Source organism: Prionailurus bengalensis, chromosome X (assembly GCF_016509475.1).
Source record: "Prionailurus bengalensis isolate Pbe53 chromosome X, Fcat_Pben_1.1_paternal_pri, whole genome shotgun sequence".
In the NCBI taxonomy this organism is placed as follows: domain Eukaryota; kingdom Metazoa; phylum Chordata; class Mammalia; order Carnivora; family Felidae; genus Prionailurus; species Prionailurus bengalensis.
Window position 1 is genome coordinate 57,449,804 of NC_057361.1, and position 19,078 is coordinate 57,468,881.

Below are 19,078 nucleotides of genomic sequence, written 5' to 3' on the forward strand. Positions count from 1 at the left end.
AATTTAACTTAATTTTCATATTTCTGTATCTTTTGAATTTTTTATTGTTGTAATTATTTTTATTTTTGAACTTTTTTATTTTGTTAATGTTTTATTTATTTTTGAGAGAGAGAAGGAGGGAGAGGATCGAAGCGGGCTCTGCGCTGGCAGCAGAGAGCCCAAGGCGGGCTCAAACTCACAAACCGTGAGATCATGACCTAAGCCAAAGATAGATGTTTAACTGACTGAGCTACCCAGGTGCCCCTCTTTTGAATTTTTAAAATATCTACATGTATTACTAATTTAAAATAAGAAAATTAATTTTTTAAATAAATAAAACGTGTATGATATGTCCTTTTTCTACCCCTCACCCAAATACATTAGCAATAATTTTATAATATAATAGCATCCTATGCTAATTAGAAGGTGGGAAAAACCAAAAATTTGTGGAAAGAATATAAATTGTTTTTTCCCAGCTTTATTGAGGTATAATTGACAAATGAAAATTGTATATACTTAGGGTATACAATGTGATATTTGATATACATATATATTGGGAAATAATTACCACAAACTAATTAACATTTCCATCACCTAACATAGTTCCCTCTTTTTTGTGATGAGAACACTTAAGATCTACTCAGCAAATTTCAAGCATAATATATACAGTAATATTAACTATAGTCATCATGCTATGCATTTTTCATCCTCCATAACTCAAACTTTGTACCCTTTGACCAATACCTCTGCATTTCCCCTAACACCCAGCTCCTGGTGACCACTTTATTCTGCTTCTATGAGTTTAATTCTTTAGATTCTACATATAAGCAATATCATGCAGTATTTGTCTTTCTAGTATCTGGCTTATTTAACTTAGGGTAATGTCTTCCAGGTTCATCCTTGTTGTAAATGGCAGGGTTTCCCTCTTTTTTTAAGCTGAATAATATTATATCACAACTGTGTGTGATCACATTTGCTTTTTCCATTTATTTGATACTTAGGTTGTTTCCATATGTTGGCTATTATGACTAATGCTGCAACAAACATGAGAATGTAGATATCTCTTCAAGATACTGGTTTCATTTTCTTTGTATATACACCCAGAAGTAAGATTGTTGAATTACGTGGTATTTCTAGTTTTAACTTTTGAGGAAACTATTTTCCATAATGGTTGTACTGATTTACATTCCTACCAACAGTGCACAAAGGTTCCCTTTTCTCCACATCCTAACAAACACTTGTTGTCTCTTATCTTTTTTATTAGAGCCATCCTAACAGGTGTGAGGTAACATCCCATTGTGGTTTTGATTTGCATTTCCCTGGTGATTAGTGATGTTGAGCATCTTCTTATATATCTGTTGGCCATTTGTAGGTCTTCTTTGGAAAACTGTCTATTCAGGTCCTTTGCCCATTTTTAAATCAGTTTGTTATTATTTATTTCATTTTTATTATTATTTGCTATTGAGTTGTTTGAATTCCTTACATATTTTGGATACTACCCCTAACCAGATATATATTTTCCCCCATTTCATAGGTTGTCTCTTCACTCTGTTGATTGTTTCCTTTGCTGTGCAGAAGCTTTTTAATTTGATGCAATTCCACTTGTGTGTTTTTGCTTTTGCCACCTGTACTTTTGAGATCATATCCAAAAAATTATTGCCCAGGCCAGTATCAAGAAGCTTTTTTCTGACAGCCTGATCCTGAGCCCTGGCATCTTGTCTTCCTCCCTGAACAGCATGAGCTTCACCATTCACTCTACCTTCTCCTCCAACTATTAGTCCCTTGGCCCTGTGCAGTTGTCCATCCATCAGATCTTGCCTGTCAGCAGTGTGGCCAACATTTATGAGGCACCAGGGACTCAGGCTTCTGGATCTCTGTGTCCTGTTCCACCAGTTTACAGGGTGGCTGGAGGTCTGGGGGTCTGACTACAGGGATGACTGGGGGCCTGGTGTGCATAGGGGATATCCATGGTGAGAAGGAAATCATGAAAGACCTGAATGACCACCCATCCTCCTACTTAGAGAGGGTGAGGAGCCTGGAGGCTGATAATCAGAAACTAGAGTTTAAAATCTGTGAGCACCTGGAAAAGAAGGGACCCCAGGTCAGAGAATGGGGCATTACCTCAAGACCATCGAGCAGTTGAGGGCTCAGATCTATACAAATTCTGTGGGCATTGCCTGCATTGTTCTGAAGACTGACAAGGCTTGTCTTGCTACTGATGACTTCAGACTCAAGTATGAAACAGAGTTGGCCATGAACCAGTCTGTGGAGAATGACATCCATGGGCTCTGTGAGGTCATCGAAGACACCAATGTCACTCAGCTGCAGCTGAAGATGGAAATTGAGACTCTCAGGGAGAAGCTGCTCTTCATGAAGAAGAACCATGAGGAAGAAGTAAAGGGTCTACAAAACCTGATTGACAATTCTAAGTTGACTGTGGAGTTGGATGCCCCCAAATCTCAGAACCTCAGCAAGATCATGGTGGACATCCAGGCCCAGTAAGACAAACTGGCTCAGAAGAACTAAAAGGAGCTGGACAAGTACCAGCTTGGTCCCAGAAAATTGAGGAGAGCACCACAGTGATCACCTCACAGACTGCTGAGATAGGAGTGGCTGAGATAATGCTCATGGAGCTGATACATGTGACTCGCTCCTGGGAAATCACCCTGGACTTCATGAGAATCTAAAGGCCAGCTTGGAAAACAACTGAAGGAAGTGGAAGCCTACTCACAGTGCAGATGGAACAGCTCAATGTAGTCCTGCTGCACTTGAAGTCAGAGCTGTCCCAGACTTGTTTAGAGACACCCAGGAGTGCAAGGCCCTGCTGAACATCAAGGCCAAGCTAGAGACTGAAATTACCACCTACTATCACCTGCTGGAAGACAGAGGATTTCAATCTTGGTGACACCCTAGACAGCAGAAATTCCATGTATACCATCCAAAAGACCACCACCTGCAGATTTGTGGAGGGCAAAGGGGTGTCTGAGACCAATGACATCAGTTTTGAGGCTTTGAGGCAGCAGAATCAGTGTACCCTTTGGGGAGCAGGAGACCAATAAAAAGTTCATGTTTTCCCTATGGTTTCTTCTAGTAGTTTTACAATTTTAGGTCTATGTTTAGCTCTTTAATCTATTTTGAGTTGATTTTTCTGTCCTGTGAGATAAGGGTCCAATTTCATTCCTTTGCATGTGCATATCCAGTTTTCCTAGTACCATTTATTGAAAGACTGTCCTCTCCCCATGGTGTGCTCTTGGCATCCTTGTTGAATATTGGTAGCCTGTAAATGCATAATTTATTTCTGGGCTTTCTATTCTATTCCATTGGTCTATATGACTGTTTTTGTGCCAGTACCATACTGTTTTGTTTACCATACCTTTGTAATATGTTTAGAAATCAGGAAATGTAATGCCTTCAGCTTTGTTCTTTTGGTTTAAGATTGCTTGGGCTATTCGGGGCCTTTTGTGGTTCCATATGAATTTTAGGATTGTTTTTCCTATTTCTGTGGAAAAAATTATTGGAATTTTGACAGAGATAGGATTGAATCTTTAGGTGGCTTTGTATAATATGAACATTTTAACAACATCAGTTCTTCCAATCCAAGAATACAAGGGTATCTTTCTACTTTTTTGTGTGTCTTTTTCAATTTCTGTTATCAGCATTTCATAGTTTTCAGTGTACTGATATTTCACTTCCTTGGTTAAATTTATTCCTAAGTATTTTGTTCTTTTTGATGCTATAGTAAATGGGATCTTTTTCTTAATTTATTTTTTGAATAGTTCGTGATAGTGTATAGAAAGAGACTTTTATATGTTCATTTTGTATCGTACAACTTAACTGAATTCATTTGTTATTTCTAACAGGTGTTTTTGGTGGAGTTTTCTATATATAGGTTTATATCATCAGCAGACAGAGGCAATTTTGCTTTTTTCATTCCAATTTGTATGCTTTTCATTTATTTTTCTTGTGTAATTGCTCTAGCTATAGGACTTCAAGTACTATGTTGAAAGAATTGGTGAGAATGGGCATCCTCATCTTTTTCCTGATCGTAGAGGAAAAGCTTTTTTAGCTTTTTGCTGTTAAGTGTGATGTTAGCTGTGAGCTTGTAATATATAGCCTTTCTTATGTTGAGATACATTCTTTCTATACCTAATTTATGAAGAATTTTTATCATGAAAAAAATGTTGAATTTTGTTGAATGCTTTTCTGAATTTATTGAGATGATCATATGATTTTTACCCTTCATTCTGTTAATGTAATATATCATATTTGAGAACATAAATTGTTATACCCATTTTGGATATTAATACATCTCCAGTCAAATTAAACATTAGGATACCTTTATAATCTAGCATTTACAGTTTAGGGAATCTATCATACAGAAATGAGAATACCAGTACCTAGGTCATATGTACAAGGATATTTATTATAGCACTGTTTCAGTGGCAAAGAGGGATAACCCTAGCATCTACATGCAGGGAAATGGTTGAGTAAATTATGACATAGCTATACTATTGAATACTATGCCGCTATTAAAATGAATATGTTAGAATGTTATGTATGGACTGAAAGAATACCCATGTTCTTTTGCTAGGTAATCAAAATCAAGTTTCAGAATAATCTGTAACATATAATCCCATTTTTATATAAAAAAAGAAAGATATTAACCCCCTAAAATTTTTATAGATACAGATATATGGATATAAATATAGAAACAGATGTGGAAAGCTGAAACACCAAACTCTGGATTATTGATTACATCAGGTGGAAAGAGGTTGGATGGGAAAGGGATAGCTCTTAAGTGGTTCTGTATTTAGTTCTATATTGTTTGACTTGTTACAATAAGCATGTGTTACTATAATTTATTTAAAATATAATTAAAAAGTGGAAAAATGGAGAGAAAATGGACTAGAAGGGGAATAAGGGAAACAAGCCAGTTAGGAGGCTGTTACAATGGTACACATAAGAAATGATGGTGACTTAATTAGTGTAGCAGCAATGGAAACAGAAGTATGCAGGTTTATTTTTTTTTAAAAATTAATGTTTATTTTATTTTTAAGAGAGACAGAGAGTGAGTGGGAGAAGGGCAGAGAGAGAAGGACACACAGAATCTGAAGCAGGCTCCAGGATCTGAGCTGTCAGCACAGAGCCTGATGCAGGGCTCAAACTCACAAACCATGAGATCATGGCCTGAGCCAAAGTCAGAAGCTTAACCAACAGAGCCACCCAGGAGCCCCAGACAGGTTTATTTAGGAAAAAATTAGGACTTGGTGGTTTGTTTGAAGGGAGAAAATGAGGAGTCAAGGAAGCCACCCAGGTTTCTGGCAAAGTGCTATACTAGTCACTGAGATAACAATCAGAAAAGGGAGATGTGTGGTTTTAAACAGGTTTTAAGTTTCAGGTACTTGTGTGAAATTCAAGAAGAAAAAACCTGTAAGCAGTTGGGGATATGCATCTGAAGCTCAGGAAAAATATCTGGGCTGGAAATATGGATATGGAGATCATTAGCTAGGTTAGGACTCTCTCAGTTACAAGTGACAGATAGCTGGCCTAAACTGTATTAAGATCTTTTTTTCTAAAGAAGAGGGCATGGCCAAATGTCCATCTACTGCTGAATGGATAAAGAAGATGTGGTATATATATACAATGGAATATTACTCAGAGATTTAAAAAAATGAAATCTTGCTATTTGCAACAACGTGGATAGAACTAGAGTGTATTATGCTAAGTGAAGTAAGTCAGTCAGAGAAAGACAAATATCATATGACTTCACTCATATGTGGAATTTCAGATACAAAACAGATGAGGGGCACCAGGGTGGTTCAGTTGGTTCAGCATCCAACCTCCACTCAGGTCATGATCTCATGGTTTGCGGGTTCAAGCTCCACATGGTTCTCTGGACTTACAGTTCAGAGCCTGGAGCCTCCTTTGGATTCTGTGTCTCCTTCTCTCTTTGCCCCTCCCCTGCTTGCGTTCTGTCTCTGTCTCTCAAAATGAATAAATGTTAAAAAAAAAGACACAAAACAGATGAACATAGAGGAAGGGAAGCAAAAATAATATAAAAACAGAGAGGGAAACAAACCATAAGAGACTCTTAAATAACAGAGGACAAACTGAGGGTTGCTGGAGTGGTTTTGGGTGAGTGGGGGCTAAATGGGCAAGGGGCATTAAGGAGGACACTTGTTGGGATGAATCACTAAATTCTGCTCCTGAAATCATTATTACATTATATGTTAACTAACTTGGGTGTAAATTTTTAAAAATAATAATAATAAAAAGAAGAGGACATGGGATTTATTGGTTTATTTAACTGTAAAGTCCTTGATGAAGCTGGCTTAAGATATGGCTGAACCTTGGAGCTCATGTGATCTCACCAGTACTCTCTCAGCTCTGCTTTCCTTTGTATTCACCTCATTCTTCAGGCAGGTTCTCCCTATAAAATGGGAAAGATGGCTAGCAGCTCTAGCTTACAATTATCCAACTTAGTAAAGCCAATGGAAAAGTGTGCCTCACCCATCTACTGAAATCAGTAAGAAGGATGTTGTTGGCAACAGTGATGAGAGCAGTTTTAGTAGAGTAATAGGAATAGAAAGATTGAGAGTCAAGTTAGATGAGTCAGTAGAAAATAACAAATATAAATGAATAGCTAGAGATTTACTAGCCATCTACTATGTGCAAAGCACTGTGCTATATTACACGCAGGGATACAAAAATGATTAAGATAAAGTTCCTTAGTTCTGGAAGCCCATGGTCTTCATAAAAGAGGATCTTGTAAATAATTCCCAGAGGTGATTAGTACTTATATGGAGGTATGAGATTGTAGTGGAAGCATACAGGAGGGAGCCACAGAATGACCAATCCAATACATTACCAAGGAGAAGCACACAATGGCTGCCATATACTAGGCATGCATACATGAATGGATGGAGGGAATGAAATTTGAATTGAATTTTGGAGGATGAATAGGACTTTTTTTTTAATTTAACTTTATTTTTATTTTTTTTAAATTTACATCGAAATTAGTATATAGTGAAGCAATGATTCCAGTAGATTCCTTAATGCCCCTTACCCATTTAGCCCATCCCCCCTCCCACAACCCCTCCAGCAACCCTCAGTTTGTTCTCCATATTTATGAGTCTCTTTTGTCCCCCTCCCTGTTTTTATATTATTTTTGTTTCCCTTCCCTTATGTTCATCTGTTTTGTCTCTTAAAGTCCTCATATGAGTAAAGTCATATGATTTTTGTCTTTCTCTGACTGACTAATTTCACTTAGCATAATACCCTCCAGTTCCATCCACGTAGTTGCAAATGACAAGATTTCATTCCTTTTGATTGCTGAGTAATACTCCATTGTATATATATACCACATCTTCTTTATGCATTCATCCATCGATGGACATTTGGGCTCTTTCCATACTTTGGCTATTGTTGATAGTGCTGCTATAAACATGGGGGTGCATGTGTCCCTTCGAAACAGCACACCTGTATCCCTTGGATAAATGCCTAGTAGTGCAGTTCCTGGGTCGTAGGGTAGTTCTATTTTTAGTTTTTTGAGGAACCTCCATGCTGTTTTCCAGAGTGGCTGCACCAGCTTGCATTCCCACCAACAATGCAAAAGAGATCCTCTTTCTCTGTATCCTCACCAACATCTGTTGTTGCCTGAGTTGTTAATGTTAGCCATTCTGACAGGTGTGAGGTGGTATCCAATATGGTTTTTAAAAATTTTTTTTTTCAACGTTTATTTATTTTTGGTACAGAGAGAGACAGAGCATGAACGGGGGAGGGACAGAGAGAGAGGGAGACACAGAATCGGAAACAGGCTCCAGGCTCTGAGCCATCAGCCCAGAGCCCGACGCGGGGCTCCAACTCCCGGACCGCGAGATCGTGACCTGGCTGAAGTCGGACGCTTAACCGACTGCGCCACCCAGGCGCCCCTCCAGTATGGTTTTGATTTGTATTTCCCTGCTGATGAGTGATGTGGAACATTTTTTCATGTGTCAGTTGGCCATCTGGATGTCTTTTTTGGAGAAGTGTCTTTTCATGTCTGTTGCCCATTTCTTCACTGGATTATTTGTTTTTTGGGTGTTGAGTTTGATAAATTCTTTGTAGATTTTGGGTACTGACCCTTTATCTGATATGTCATTTGCAAATATCTTCTCCCTGAATAGGACTTGAATAAAGAAAAGTAGAAAGTGCAATTCTGACAAAGGGAACAGCAAATGCAAAGGCTAACCAAACCCCCTAGGTCTCTTAGCTCTCCTCATGGCTTAAATAAAAACCAATATGTAATGTAGGAGCTTGGAAGAAGGACTGAGGGAAGCCAGAACAATTGGGCAGAGAAAATGTGTTAAGATCCCAGAACTGCCTGAGAAGCTTTCAAATGCCCACTCAGACATTTCATAAATGGTATTTTAGTCCCAAATTATCTTGGCATCTTCCCCACCTCACTGTGTCTCTTTTCTACCCTCTGTTCACTTGAGAAAGAAATACTAGCTAGGCCAACACAACTCTTCCTTTCTACTAAATACAAGATATATAAGCCATGTGTAATGTTTTTTTAACTTTTGTAGCAGTTTTAATTTCCCTGATATTCTAAAAAAAATTTTTTTTAGTGTATTCATTTTTGAGAGAGAGAGAAAGAGAGAGCATGAGCAGGGGGAGGGGCAGAGTGAGAGAGGGAGACACAGAATCCAAAGCAGGCTCCAGGTTCTGAGCTGTCAGCACAGAGCCCAATGTGGGGCTCAAACTCATGAACCGCGAGATCAGGACCTGAGCCACCCAGGTACCCCTCTCTGATATTCTATTTAGTAATCTCTGGTGCAAGGTAGCAAAATACATTTAGAACCTCAATATAATTTGAAATCAATGATTCATCCTACTTTCTTTCTTGTTTAGGATTCCAAGCTGATTTAGAAGACATAGATCCTATGCCATTAACATGTTCAGAAATGTAGAGAGAGCTATTTTTGAAATAATTAAGAACCAAGGATGCTTTGCTATATATAGACTTATGAGTCTTAGCTTCATTTTATTTATTTATTTCTTAGCTGCATTTTAGCACTGCTTCCAGTATATACCCTCTTTAATGAATCTAGTACTGTAGTAATTTAGGTCAGTTCTTGAGGGTTTAGCCTCACTTAGGTACTACATATGCCAAGCCAGGGTTCTAAGCAACCTATGCTATTTGTTAAATAGTGTACTAATTAGAAGGTGGCTTTGTGCAGATCTCTTCTCTCTATAGCAAAACAACTCATAGGCCTAGCCTATAGCCAGAAAGTTAGTAGTGTCATGTAGATGAAATTCAGCACATCATTATCTTACTTTGTGCCAGAAGAGCTGGAAGAAGATTGACTTGGTAATTCGCTATGTTTTGATCCTGATCTGTTTAGAAATATGACTTCTTAAAAAGGAAATGGAAAAAGAATGTGTTCCTCATGATAGCTTCACAGTATCTCCTGACAGTGTGTTCAGCTATTGTAAATACAGCAATTTTATTCTCTCCTCAAATTTCAGATATATTTCATTTATTTAAAAAAAGAAACTACATTGAAATGATCAAATTTTAAAGTATGAATTGCATGCTTTCAAAAGTGAAATTTTATATTTCATGTTACACATTTAAATATCTGTTTTGTTCAAAAGCAAAGACAAACTTCTTTTTTTGTTTTTTCAATGTTTATTTATTTTTGAGTCAGAGAAAGACAGAGCATGAACAGGGGAGGGTCAGAGAGAGAGGGAGACACGGAATCTGAAGTGGGCTCCAGGCTCCAACCTGTCAGCACAGAGCCAGCCGAGCCAGACGCGGGGTTTGAACTCATGAACCATGAGATCATGACCTGAGCCAAAGTCCAACGCATAACCGACTGAGCCACCCAGGTGCCCTGTAAAGACAAACTTCTTTCATGAGTCACAGAGTCATTGGTTTGTATAGTGCCCTATCTTTACAAGTCATCTCCAAAACTTTATAAACTTAGGTTTACACTGTAACTTGCTTAAGGGAGAGGAGTATATTTGTGGTACAAATATTTTAACTCAGGTTGTTTTCAAGTTTCAGTTCAGCATTTTGAATCTAATCTCTTCTCCCCATCCCCTAGCATAGTATTCAAAATCCAGAAGCTATCAGAAATAAGGCCCAAATTTAGTACAGTAAAGCTGCCAGTATATGGTTGAAATATATATACAAGAAAGAAAACTCAGTTGATATTATCAAGCAATCTTTCTGACCCTTGATTTCTCTCTCAGACACCTTGTTGCAGAGAAATAGCATAGAATTTAAAGCCACATAGACCTGATTTCAAATTTAAAATCACAGAGACCTAATTTCAAATCTGAGGTCTACTACTTTTAGCTTTGTGGCCTTGGCCAAGTCACATAACCTCTCTCAGCATAAGTTTTCTCATTATATAAAGACAATAATGATATTTTCTTTGATAAGATATCATAAAGATTAGAGGTAATATAAAATTCCTAATTCAATGCTAGCACATAACAGGTGCTCAATAATTGGTAATTATTAGTATCAACTGTAACATAAGAGTAGTACTAATCCATCTACTTGTCAGGTTATAGATAAAATGGATAAGAATGCTTTTTTCAAACATCATGGTCTCTTACCCATGTTTATAGTGGAGAAAAGAAGCTATTCTGCTTATCTCACAGGACTGTGATGATCAAAAGAGATAATATATACTAAAGCACTTAGAAAATGTAAAGTGCTGTTAGGATCAAGGTGGAGTCTGTAGTTTAAATAAGGCTTAAGAGACCTCTTTTGCTTCTCCCTCCAATGAATTAAAAGTTAAAGAATAAAAATTGAGGGGCACCTGGGTGGCTCAGTTAGTTAAGCATCTGACTTTGGCTCAGGTCATGATCTCACAGCTTGTGAGTTCGAGTCCCACATCAGGTGAGCTTGAGCCCCTCTTTGGGTGAGCTTGAGCCCAGCTTCAGGTGAACACGAGCCCCACTTCAGGTAAAAACACAAACCCTGCTTCTCTCTCTCTCTCTCTCTCTCTCTCTCTCTCTCTCTCTCTCCCCACTCCTTGCTTATTTGCACCTTCCCTCTCAAAAAAAAATTAAAGAATAAAAATTGAATATCACAAACTGGTATTACTATTGATAGTTTGTTACATCTGATTTTGTCCATCTTGCAGGAAAATACAGAATACAAGTTTTGTAAGTAAAATATACTTATTCTCAGTATACCCTGATTATTCAGAGGTCTTTTATTTAGCAACCGCAAACATCCAGAACACAGCCTGGACACCTCACAGGAGGTGAGATGAAAGCCCTATGATCTGGAAACAAAATCTCAAGCCAATGAGGCCTCTCACTCTACACCTATAAGAGAGGAGTAGTGCCAACTTTACTAAGCATCTTGATTTAGTGCTGTATATAAAATAAAGGTTGCTTACTAATATAATGAGCTTAGTTGTCTGACAACCAATTAAAATGAGAGAAGGGGTCAAGGTGCCTGGGTGGCTCCGTCAGTTAAGCGACTGACTTAATCTCAGGTCATGATCCCACAGTGTGTGCGTTCGAGCCCTGCATCAGGCTCTGTGCTGACAGCTCAGAGCCTGGAGCCTGTTTCAGAATCTGTGTCTCCCCCTCTCTCTCTGCCCCTCCCCAACTTGTGCTCTGTCTCTCTCTCAAAAATAAATAAACATTAAAAAAAATTTTTTAATGAGAGAAGGGGTCTACTAGATGTAAGGAAACTGATACCCTAAGAAGGCATAGTTAGTATAAAGACAGAATTCTAAAAACAGAACAAGAAAAATGAAGTCACTTGGGATCATTCATGTAGGGGTTCTAACTTCCCTGTATGCCTTAGTAGACACTGAGCACGTCACTCGATGGTCCAGTAGGGAATTTTCATAGTGATGCTTAGTCCTCAACAGACAACTATATCTGACATGACAAGACAAAGAAGTCTCAAAACATTTTAGAAAGATTTCTGTCAGATTTCAAAGTTTGCTATTACTGGAGTAAGTTTTAGTTATCCAGAAAACTCATTGCTGTGGAGTCACTTCTATGGTGCCAAGTAAGTAAGCTATTAACTATACATTAAAGCTGCTAGTTGGGGTACCTGGGTGGCTCAGTCGGTGAGCATCTGACTTCAGCTCAGGTCATGATCTCACGGCTCATGAGTTTGAGTGCCACATCAAGCTTGTTGCTGTCAGCGTAGAGCCTGCTTCAAATCCTTTGTCACCTTCTTTCTCTGTCCCTCCCCCATCTCTCAAAAATTATTAAACATTAAAAAATTTTTTTTTTAAAAGCTGCTAGGCAAAAACCATATAACATTGTAATTAGAAAGAAATATGTATGGTATTTAACCAACTCTACTAGAAGCCATCTTAAAGATTAATAAATTATAAAATAATATATACATATATCAAATCATTACCTTGTACACCATAAACTAATCTACTGTTATATGTCAATTATATCTCAATAAAACTGGAAAAAATAAAAATAGTATGTATGTAATAAGTGCATTTAAGACAAAAATCACCTTATGGGATGCCTGAGTGGCTCAGTCGGTTGAGCATTGGGCTTCAGCTCAGGTCATGATCTCACAGCTCATGAGTTTGAGCCCCACATTAGGCTCTGTTCTGGAGCCTGGAGCCTGCTTCAGATTTTGTGTCTCCCTCTCTCTCTCTCTCTGCCCCTCCCCCACTTGTGCTCTTTCTGTCTCTCAAAAATAAATAAACGTTTTTTAAAAATTAAAAAGAAACATCACCTTGGACCTATAATTACGCAAAACCTATTTGAATACTGAAAAAAAGTAATTTCCAAAATATTAAATACAGTATTATAACCATTATATAGTTACAAACAGCTAAGGTTTTTTTTCTTAAAGAAAGCTTTTTGGGAATACATATAAATGTGATACAATTATATGAAAATTATATGAAAAGAATGATGAACACAAGATTCAGGATAGTTTACCTTGGGTGGGGGAGAGAGAGATAGGAGGTGAGAGTGAGAAGGAACTGCATGATTGGATGTAAGTTTTTACAAAGTCCTAGGTTTTGTTTTAAGTGATTGGTTCCCAGGTGATTGTTCCATTGTGTTGTTTTTTTTTTTAACTAAATAAAGTGAGTTACACATAGACCTATGTGAGTTAGGATATGCTGTAAATGTAAAATACACACCAGATTTCAAAGACTTAGGTACCAAAAAAAAAAAAGCAATGTAAAACATCTTATTAATACATATTTACATTGATTACATGTTGAAATTATAATATATTGGATATATTGAGTTAAAATCCAATAAATTGGATATATTAAGTAAAATTAATTTCACTTTTTTACTTTTTAATATGGCTAATAGAAAATTTAAAAGTACATATGTGGCTCAAAATTGTGGCTGTGGCAGTGTAAGAATTCTACAGCACTGGTCTTTATGTTTTTAACCAGTTGTTTTCAGACTTGAAGCTAGTTAGTTTGTCTTTTTAGACTTAGTAATTCTAATTTATTTCATTTTTGGCTTCTAAAATCTCAACTGAAAGTTTTAATAAATATGAAAGCAATGCATGTCCCTTCTAAAACAAAGTTAAACATGAGAGAAATTTGATTTAACACAAGGAAAGTAACATCACAACCTCAGTTTCCAGACATAGCCACCATTAACAATTAAGTAGTTTTCTAGGTGTGTGTGCTTTTAAGGTTTTAGAACCTGAACATCAAAGTTATCTATGTCCTTTCTCACATTCTCTGTGACCAGAGAAGTAATGGAAAGTCATAGCTTGCTTTTGTGCCACTTCTGGAGTGGGAATACTCTAATGTTAGCTGGATTTGGATTTCTTTCCCTGGCCAAGATTCTTCTCCTCCCCAAAAGAAATGCCATTTGGCCTATATTTATAGTAAAATCCAAAGTGAGCTGAAATTAATTTTCCAAGAATTTCCTAATATCCCTGGAAAAAATCAGAGAGCCAATGGGTTATTATAAAACCAGAACTAAGAATCACTGTTTCAACCTATTGGTCTCCAACAAAGTACCTGATAATTTCTCCCACTGGGTATTAAGCAGGCTTCTGGTGGGAGTGTAACAATCTGAAGAAAACAAGGTGCATCCATTTGTCTTCAGTCATAGCTTCCTCTGTATTCTTAGGAAACAGTTTAATGGAGATAGCTGTAAAGGGAAAAAAGAATACAAAGGTCAGATTTGGATTATGTGCCAGGTCTTGAAAATGTTCTTTCCATATTTCCTGAGGCTCTATATGAAAATCATTAATAGAGGAATAGCTTCTTTTTTTTTTTTCAAGTGCCATAGAGATTATAGAAGCTATTTTCTTCGTTCACATTACTGATTGATAAGGTCAAAGATTCTGGATGCATTTCTTGGAACAAACACCAAATAATTTGACATTTTTCCTTGTTGTCTGTCCAGTGAAGCAAATTCACTCAACAATTATATTCTTAAAAACATAACAATGGACTTTAATATCATATTGTATATGATCTCATTTTTCGCATTCTATATGATCTCAGGTTGAGACCTGCATGAGAAAAATAAATACAAACTGCACTCTTACTGCTATTCTGATTAGGATCTCTTTCCTCTCCCTTTTACAGAGGAATGACTGACGTGAAAGAGGCATTCCAACCAAGGCTTTTCTGAACTCTTTTTAAGTCATTGTTCAAAGCCATCCTATCTACCCTCGAGTCCATTATCATTTTTCTTCTATCCTAACTCTCTTCAATTCCAGTTTGTTTCTTTATTGGTCACATATTGTTTTTGTGTCTTACCTCCTCCTCCTCCTCCTGTAAGATTGACAGTTCCTTGAAGTAATAGACCATGTCAAGATCTAATTCTAAAGTAATATAATGCACGTATCCAGAAAATACTTATCAACAATATTATTACCTAGAACCCATTTGCCCTAAACCTTGTCTGGGTTTATCTTATGCTATTCATGCCTTTTTTTTAAGGCTGCAAATGCAAATAACATACTAAACTTGTCCAGAGGTCACAAAAAGATAAATGGGAATTAGAAACAAATGGACAACATATGAGAGTTTTATATATTAATGGCTTATTTATATATTTTTTTATATTTTTGTTCGCTTTTCCTATGTTGAAATGTATCCTTTTTATGGAGCACTGTGTGATTTAATTTTTTGAACAGAATAACAGATTAAACAGAATAGTTGGCAGAAAATAGATTTAGAATTCAGATCTAGTCCAACTACTAACTAACTGTGGGATTTAGGTGAATCAAACCTCTGTTTAATTTCTTGGGAATGGGAGGTAGATGGCTTAACAGTTATCCTAATCACCTCACAAGGATATTAACAGGATAAATACATCAGAAAGTGCTTTGTAAATTAAACACCGTATAAATATGAGGTTCTTCAGATGTGATTACATTTGCACTTCCAACATTCAGGGAAAAAATTCATTTCCTGTTAGCTTCCTTTGTAGTTTGCAGATGTAGCCACAAAGTACTTTGGCCTTTGTCAGTATAGTAAAAATGCCAGCCAGCCTTTATACAGATGTAATTTATTTGAGAAAATGATATTAGCTCACTTCTCTCTTTTTTAAAAAATTAAAATCAATGTTTTATTAAAATAGCTACACATAGAAATATAAATATTATATTAAATAGTATACATACAGCAAAATTCCAAAGCACCTCAGTAATACATTGCTCACTAATTATTCACTGTTATAATCCTCATTATTGTTTTAAAACAGATTTATTGAGATATCATTCACATAGCATACACTTCACCCATTTAACACATACAACTCAGTAGTTATTAGACTGTTCACAGAGTTGTACAACCAACAACAACATCAGCTTTAGAACATTTTCCTTACTTCAAAAAGAAAGTCTTTAGCTATCATCTCCTAACTTCTCCATTCCCTCCCCCAGCCCTAGGCAACCACTAACGCATTTTCTGTCCCAGTAGATGTCCCTATTCTGGACATTTCATGCTAATGAACTCATATAATATATAGTCTTTTGTGTCTGACTTCTTTCTCTTAGCATAAGATTCTCAAAGTTCCTCCATTTTGTAGCATGTATCAATACTTCGTTCTTTTTTTATCATGATAAAATATATATAACATAAAATTTACCATTTAACCATTTTCAAGGATACAATTCAGTGACATGAAGTACATTCACAATGTTTTGCAACCATCACTACTTTCCATTTCCAAAATTTCTTCATCCTCCCAAAGAGAAACAAACTCTCCATCCATTAAACTATAACTCCCCTTTTCCCACTCCCACCAGCTCCTGGTAACTGCTCTTCTATTTTCTGTCTCTGTGACTTTGCCTATTCTAAGTACCTCATATAAATAGAATCATACAATATTTGTTGACAACATACATTATGTTGTCAAGGTTCATATATGTTGAAGTATGTATCAGTACTTCATTCTTTTTAGGGATGAATAATATTTTAGGGATATACCATATTTTATCCATTCATCAGTTGATGGACACTTGAGTTGTTTCCACTTTGGGCTATTATGAATAATACTGCTGTGAACTTCCATGTATACATTTTAATGAAAATATATTTTTACCTCTCTTAAGTATATACCCAGGAGTAGAATTTCAGGGTCAAATAGTAACTCTCTGTTCTACCTTTTGAGGAACTCCCAGAAATGTTTTCCAAAGTAGCTGTACCATTTTACAATCCCACTAGTAGTGTATGAGGATTCCAATTTCTCCACATTCTCACCAACACTTATTACTATCTGGTTTTTTTTTTATTATAGCCATCTAGTGGGTGTGAAGTGGTCTCTCATTGTTGTTTTGCTTTATATTTCCGTGATGACTAATGATGTTGAGCATCTTTTCATGTACTTATTAGCTATTTGCATATCACCTTTGGAGAAATGTCTATTCAGATCTTTTGCCCATTTTCTTTTTTTTTTTTTTTTTTATTTTTTTTTTCTGAAATTTATTGACAAATTGGTTTCCATACAACACCCAGTGCTCATCCCAAAAGGTGCCCTCCTCAATACCCATCACCCACCCTCTCCTCCCTCCCACCCCCCATCAACCCTCAGTTTGTTCTCAGTTTCTAACAGTCTCTTATGCTTTGGCTCTCTCCCATTCTAACCTCTTTTTTGCCCATTTTCCAAGTGGATTATTTTTTATTGAGTTCTATATATATTGTAGATTTAATTCTCATAAGATATATGATTTGTAAATATTTTCTCCCATTCTGTGGGTAGTCTTTTTACTTTCTCATTGGTATCATTTGTAGCACACAAGTTTTTAATATTGATGAAGTCCACTCTATTTTTTCTTTCATCCCTTGTATTCTTCATTGTTTTTATTGCTTCTGTTTTAACTTAGAAAAGAAAAATCCAGGGTATGTTTTCCACTCCCCATGTGATTTACGTTCAGTCACAACTCAAGTGGCTCTGATTTTTCTACGATTTCAGGTGTCCGTAGCTTAGAAAATCCAGAAAAATAAAAGTAAAATCCAAGGTATGTTTTCTACTCCCCTTGTGATTTGATATTTGGTCACAACTCAAATGTCTGTGCTGTCTGATCTCCATAGCTTCTTTGACAGTGATAGTCTACCTTTGCTACATTACTTTCCTTGCAGAACTGAGTGGTCTAAACTAGGAAACAAGAAGTCAGTTATTTCCTCTCTCTCACCCTTTTGTATGGACTATTTCTTCCTATCTTTCAGTTTGCAGACATGGAGTGAGATTATAGTCATATTGATATATCTGTGCTTTAACATATAACCGATATACCTGGTCTTAATTGATTAGATTTTGCCTACTATAAAAATATTCTTTTACACTTAACTATGATGTTAGCTGTTTGGCTCTAATAACACATGTTTTTTCTGAATAACTTAGTTACAGAATACCTCAGCAAAAGAATTTGAGCTGATGACCACATGAGATCAAATTTCTGCCAGAACAAAACACTTACACATTTAAATCAAAAACCTTAGATGACCTCTAGGATTCTTTCAGCCATGAATTATTTTCATTTTAGGCAGATTTGAAATTATTTAATAAAACTATTTAACATATCTAGTTCATTTATTATGGACTAAATAAGCCACGTGCTGTGATATAGACCTCAGGCTCAATTCTAAAATTAGCTTTCATCTACTGTATTCCTACTAGGTTCTGGGCATTGTGCTAGGCATTCTAATCCTCGCATTATCCCTGCACATTAAATGAAAGTTATTCTCATTTTACATACAAACATAACATCAACCTCAGAAATGTGAGGTAATTTGAGCAGAGGGTACAAGTGGTTAAAAAAAAAAAGAACAAAAATAAAGTGTTCGTTGTCTTAGTTTGCCCCTCTTGGCAGGTGTTCATTTTGCCTTTTGATGCTTCCAGACCTAATCTTAACCCTAAAGTATTCATGTTGACCTGCTCTTGCCTGAGTCTTGGACACACTGGGTTTGTTTTTTGTTTGTTTTTTTTAGAGATTTTTTGGATAGAAACTTTTTCTAGCGATAAGCATTCCACTGGGGTTGCAGGGCACCAACTTGCTTTAGTGTCTCTAGGTGGAAAAAGCTAAAAGTGGCTTTTTTTGTATGTTTTCATTTAAATTCCAGTTTGTTAACTTACAGTGTGATATTAGTTTCAGGTGTACAATATAGTGATTCAACACTTCCATACGTCAGAAGAAAGTGAATTTTTGAATGAAAGTCTAGAATCTTAGTAAAGCTGCAAAACCTAGACCCACCCCCAAACTACTGTCTTGGTGATGCTCATCTCTCTTTATCACTAGATCCTTTTAGGTTGGTGGGATAGGACCTTGGTATGCAGTATCATTAATACACCATTAAAACTCAACATTTAGGTTCAATTTCTCCATTTATACACCAAAAATCAATCTTGTACTGTGGAAACCAACCTGGACTATAAAATATAAGAGAATTTATCAAGAAATATTTATGTTGCATGGCAGAAATTTTTTAATGTTGTTTTTTCCTTTTTTTTGAGCATCTTGGGCTTCTATTCTGCAGAAGCCCATTCTTTTTAGGGATGGGCTAACTAATTATAAATATCAGAAAAAAATGAGCATATCAATCTTTTTCTTTTCCAAATGAATGATGGGCTCTTTGTCCCATAAGCTGTAACATGCATAAGTACAGAG

At 36.4% G+C, this 19,078-nt stretch overlaps 1 protein-coding gene and 1 pseudogene across 4 annotated transcripts in view; both read left to right on the forward strand.

Moving 5' to 3' along the window:
• EDA (ectodysplasin A) overlaps positions 1–19,078 on the forward strand; it is a 427,522-nt gene that overhangs the window by 321,129 nt on the left and 87,315 nt on the right. The window lies entirely within an intron of this gene.
• LOC122477294 lies at positions 1,566–3,139 on the forward strand (annotated as a pseudogene).